This window comes from Triturus cristatus, chromosome 3_2 (assembly GCF_964204655.1).
Source record: "Triturus cristatus chromosome 3_2, aTriCri1.1, whole genome shotgun sequence".
In the NCBI taxonomy this organism is placed as follows: domain Eukaryota; kingdom Metazoa; phylum Chordata; class Amphibia; order Caudata; family Salamandridae; genus Triturus; species Triturus cristatus.
This window is the reverse complement of record NC_140584.1, coordinates 1,178,192,162-1,178,198,161: the sequence shown is the minus strand read 5'-3', so window position 1 is coordinate 1,178,198,161 and position 6,000 is coordinate 1,178,192,162.

Below are 6,000 nucleotides of genomic sequence, written 5' to 3'. Positions count from 1 at the left end.
CTCTGGCAGCGCAAGCCTCTCATAAATGAGCCCCAAAATATTCTGTATGTTTTTGTAGGTCTTTCACCATCAGGTACCTACATATAAAATAATGGGCATCGTAAATAAAAATTAATGTAAAAAGACGTTACTCAGTGGGAAATGCACTGTAGTACATTATGAAACCTCGATTAGTTAATGCACTGCAGAGGTCTGTGTGTAACCAGTGAGACACATAATTAAATCTTAGTTGGTGCAGTGGAGAATAGTGTTTTTTAGTGCTATGAGGTCACAGCCTGTGACAGAAAGCACTGTGAGTATGTAAGTCTTTATTTTATACTTGCATTACACACCGTGAAATATAGACTGATACAAAATGTGCAAATAGTTTTACAATAAAATGGTTCTTCTAAAATGTAGATTTTAGGAATACCAGGGCTTATGTAATGCAATTTACATTTTAAATAACTGTCGCTTCAACACCTCCTTAGTGGTAGCAAGTGCTGTGTAAGTGCAGTTATTTTTAAAAGCAAACACTTCACAGCCCATTTGTTAACTCTTTGTACAACAACTCAAAAAAACAACTCTTTGTCATTGCAAATCTATGAGTGATTCATGGGGTCCCAAGCACCCTTCACACTTGCAGGTTAACTAATTGGGCACATTTGCATTTCTTTTAGACGACCAGCATTTAACAAGCGAACTTTGCTGTCCCAGGAGGGCTGTCTTTTTTCTAAAACGAAAGCAAATGTTTTAGAATCCAGGCAAAGTGAGGCTGGGGAATGCGCGACCCCCTTCCCAGGACTCCACGGCCCCCCTAGGGGTCGCGCCCCACAGATTGAAGACGTCTGCCCTAGTATATGGTACTAAGGCACCCAGGACATAGGTACACCAGGGGTCTCCCATGGGCTGTAGCATGTATTGTGCCACCCATGGGAGTCTACTTAATCTGTGACTACAGGCCTGCCATCAGAGCCTATGTGAGTTGGTGCTTGCACCTCTCATGACAGATATAAGTTTTCTTATATCTGAGCTCACTGCACTTAAAACCTATAAGTCACCCCTATGGCAGGCTCTCCAGTCCTGAGGGCAGGACACTTGGTTATAAGTGTGAGAGTCTGTCTGCATGAGCAAGAGACCTCTACAAACCCTGAAGTCAATTCTCCAGGCTTTGTAAGTGTGGTCAGCCATTTTAATACATATAGTGGTCCTCAGTTAATAAGAGATGTCTAGCTATATAGTGACTGCACCAAAACTGTTCATGTTTGGTGTCAAACATGTTGGAATAATACATCAACTCCGATTCCAGTGTTGGAAGTATGATCCCAGGTACTACAGGACTCCCTTGGGGTACCCTCATGTACTCCCTGTAATAGCCTTTCAGGGTCTAACAGCAAGCTAGTGCTGCTGCCGAACCTACACACGATTCTGCCCTCCTGCTGCGGAGCCAAGTTAGAGCAGAGGAAGGTAGAATTATAGGTTTCCTGTCGCAAGGAGGCGTGACCACTTCCCAGACAAGACTTAGTGTATTGGTCTGGGGGCGCTTGCCACCGCCACCAGACTGCTTTGAAGGGTACATTTGGTGCCCTCCTTGCATACTCCAGTTTGTGTCAGTTCAGGGAGCCCTTGGCTCCTGCTCTGGCATGAAACTGGACAAAGGACATGGGAGTATCCGCCCCTCCTCTGGGAGGGACCACTGAGTCATTCTAACCGTTTCCCTAGGGTAATTAAGGACTCACCTGTGGGTGGTGCCTTAGATTCGTTGTGGGAAAAGACAAAAGCCTAAAACCACGTCACTCTTCCACCGTCTGGACACTTGGACTTCGCTGCACCTCACCAGAAACCAAGACTACACCTAGGAAGAGTCCTGCTGCTCCTTGTCTCGCTGATCTGCAAGTCGTCTTCGTCGTTTGTGTCTGTCCTTCTTCCAGGATCTTCACAAGACCTGTGGGCATCAACGACACCCGAAGGAATCTCCCTGAGATTGAAGGAGTCACTCCCTTGCATCTGCAGGCACCGCAACAAAGCTGACCGGTCTGCTGCTGCTGTCATCCCATGGACTTCCCGAGGTTCAGCAACACAGGTGGTGGTTCTGCAACTCACTCGAGGACTGACCTGTCCTCTCTGCAATTTTGAGACCAGTATCCCTCGTCGGAAACGCTGAGACCTAACCCCTGTGCACCGCGTCGACTTTCTGTTGCCAAGGCTTTTGGCTCTGCACTCAAGAGATCTTCGGGCTACAAAAAGCACCAGCCTCCAGCATTTATTCCTGCCAAATACAGTGTCCTCACCGCATCCTCTGCACCGTGGGCTTTCCTTTTTGGTGAGCTGCTCGAGGTCCTCTTGCGACTCCTGTGCCTTTAGCCGGTGGGTCCTCCTGAGGGTCTTCTCCTGCTTCAGTGGGCTCCCCTACTTACTTGGGCCTGCTCTGACTCTCCTGCTGTTGGCGAGTCCCTTGGACCTTGCTGGTCCGAACATTGCGCCTACTTCATTCTCCATGCCAGTTGAGGCTACCAAGGCTTGTTGGTGCTCCCGCCGGACACCTATCACCTAGTCACTGACATCTGATGTGGGACAGCTAGTGCATGGCTCCTGGTCTTCCTCTGTATTGCCTGGTCCTCACAGCTGCAGCGACAAGGTCACAGTCGACTCTCCAGAAACTCCTGACATCGGTGGGCATTGCTCCTCCATGCCTCCTGGTCACTCCTGAGTGGCAAAGACTCTGTCCCCTCTTTTTGCCGGTTCTTCACTTCCAGAATCCACCCTTGGATTGCACTGGACGTCTTCAACTTCTTCACTAGAGCCACTTTCTTCCAGGTCTTCCATTGTCATCTACGGAAGTTTCTGTTGTTTCTTCACCCCTATGCACCTGGCTTCCCTGGTGTAGATACCCTGGTTCCCGGGGCATCCACAGGTGGGGTGTCTATCCAACCTTCTGTCCTCCAAGGGAATTCTTCAAGGTCCTCTGGGAAGGGTCCTTCTTCTGCAAAACTACAACCGTGACTTCTCTATTGTCTTCTAATGTGTAAGTGGCTGTGTTCCCACTCTGCACACAGCCACCGTGGGGTTCCTTGGTATTACCTTGGGTGGTTCCTTCTGTCCCCGACTCTTCTGGTATAAGTCCCATCCTCCTTCGCAGTTTGCATTCTACTTTCTTAATATATGGTTTGGTCTCCCCCTGGAGACCACTGTATGTTGTGCTACTTACTCTTTTGCATTTGCAAAATTTTTGTGTATTGTGTTGATATCTCCGGGCAGGAGATATACCAATTTGTTTGTGAGTGTTGTGTAATAAATAGAAGTATTTTTAGGTCTCTCGTAGCCAGCGCGCATGCGCTGTCTCTCCGAGACATACAGTAATCTGTATAGCGAGAGTAATCCCGCCTGCCGCTTTCCTGCTTCTTGCAATTGGCTTATTTATGCAGCACTGGTATTTCCAGCGTCCCTATTGGTTGCTGGTCCGATGCATCACTTCCGTTATCGGAAGCAGCACCGACCAACTACAGTTTTATTTCGCTGTAGGGCTTTGTCAGTCTCGTTTAGGGACTACTTGTTTTTAATTGCGATGGCGCCCGCTTCATGGGCCACTGCCCACTGGTGAGTTAGCTTTTAGTGGCGGCCGCGGTGCCACGTCGTTCATTGACTAGAGGGGATAGCTTTGCTGGTCGATGTGTCTTAGTCCCTTCGGCTGCTGTAGGATAGCTTGTAATAGTTTCAGTGTCGTCTTTACAAAACTCATCTTTTGTGGATGGCTGTGGCAGTGCCACGGTGGCATTGTGCCATCGGTTAGTGGGCACAGGGATGCTGGCGGCTGGGCTGCTCTCGGATGGAGGAACAGCTCTTCTGGTGCTGCGCCGTGGTGCTTGGAGCGGAGATATATCTCTCCTCTCTCCGCACTGATTTGTGTGATAAGCCCCCCATCCGCAACCCGCTCCGAAGGTTGTGTGATAAAATGTCGCTTAAGGATAATGTAATTGGCTTTAAGGTACATAAACTGAATTATATCCCGTGATTTATGATCTGTAAATTAAGGACTCGCTCATTTTGTAATTTAATTTCATCTTCTGAGGGAAAATGTTCACTAAATTAAATGGGCGAATAATGCTTCTAATTCAAATGCAGATGTAATTTCGATTCTGGAAGCAGTTTGGGGTGATTGACGACCCCCAATGGGTTGTTACAACTCATCTCCTAAACCCTACAAATTCTGCTGAGTTACAATAATAACTTGAGCTGTGCAGAAAGGAGCGCGCGGCAATCCGCCACTGCGCGCGCCATATCATTGTTGCCTCGGCGCTGACTCTAAATGCACTTTTATTACAGATGTGGAGAATACAGGAGACAGATGGCTCCTTTTAGTGCCCCTCCCCAGCAGATCACAAACTTTTTATTGTGTTTACCGAGGCCTCCTCGCCGGCTGGCGAGGGGACAGCCATGGGGCCGCTGCCAGACGGGGCCTGCCTGGGGTTTGGAAACAGGATTTGGATGGGGTCAGGAGCCAGGGCTGGGGTCTGATGTAGTTAGTGGGGGCCTTATGTCTACTCCTGTCTGAAATGGAGATAACATGTATTTAAACACAAAACCAGACAAGATATTAATGAAATTAAAGTAGTATTTCTGGCACTGTCTGACTCTGAGCGTCGACCTTCTTCTCGGAGACTGGTGAACTGACACCCCTCCCACCCCGCCCCCCACTTCTATCTGTTATTGGTGAAAGTGCTGAAGATAAAATACACCGACATGGAAAACCCGCCCCTGCCCACACAACAAGCGTAAACATGCAACCGGTTGTAAATACCTTTCTATCCCTTCTCTGCTGAGATAGATCAAGGATTGGACCCTAACTTGTGTGTTCATTACCTGTGCTTGTACTGATTGCACTAGTTGTTGCTAACAAAAGTAATTTTAAATAGCCCTGTTATCACCAATTTTTATGTTTGGCTGTATAATTATCAGCTTTAAGAAAGACACTCAGTAACTCTTTGTACACGTTTAGGTGCATGTGCCTGCATTGCTAAATGTTTCTTATATTTGTACTGACTAAAAGGTTGGTAGCGTAAACTAGTCTTAGCCAATGTATTTTTTTTTTTTGTAAGGAGCTGACATTGATGGACAGTTAAATTATTATCAAATCCATTATTGTGGGATCACCACTGCCACCTCATTGCTCTGATTGTTTTGGTTGCTTATTCTATGCGTCGCTTTTTGTACATCTCCCATTATTTTTTTTAAAAAAAGAGAACTTCACAATAATGCAAGCATTTGCAATGCAATAGGTCTTGCATTTTAGATACTTTAACTTACTGGTATTATAAATAACTATGCCTTGTATTCGTTGCTTCAAAACACAGAAATAAGAGGCATTGTTATTTACAATGCCAATAGCTAAAAATCTCGCAATTGCGAGACCTATTGCATTGCAAATGCTTGTTATATAAACACTGTGTGGTTCTTTTTTGTTTAACCTACACTACATGATTAAACTGGTAAAACAAGCTACTTAACACTCCTTCAAGATAAGCCTGAAGGCTGCTCTCTACAGTTACCAACTTGAGAGTTTTCTATGGTTATCAAAGACCACTGAAATCACCATAAGGGTTGCCTGGATTAGTGCAAGGTGCATCACTGAAATAAGTGTGTACCATATACTAAGACAGCCTCCTACACAGGGTAACTCTCTCCTACTTCCTATCGGTCTACACTCTGCCTATTTCTCTCTCCCTCTCAACCGGTATTCCTCTCCCTTTATTCCTCTCTCAACCTACCTCTCTCACACGCTGCCTTTTAGCTCTATCTTTTTCCCTGCTTAGCTCGTGGTGCTCTTCTGTGCTTGTTTCTGTTCTCTCACTGCTTGTTTCTGAAACACTCAGCAGTATCTCTCCACCTTGCCTTCTCGCCTCTCTGTCACTGGCCGTTCTTTGCTTCCTTACCTCCCCTCTTCCCACCAGTCTCTGCCCCCAGCACTTTTGGCGTCCCCTCCTTGTCTCCCCCCTCAGGTAAGCAGTATGTCCTGTCTGCTGA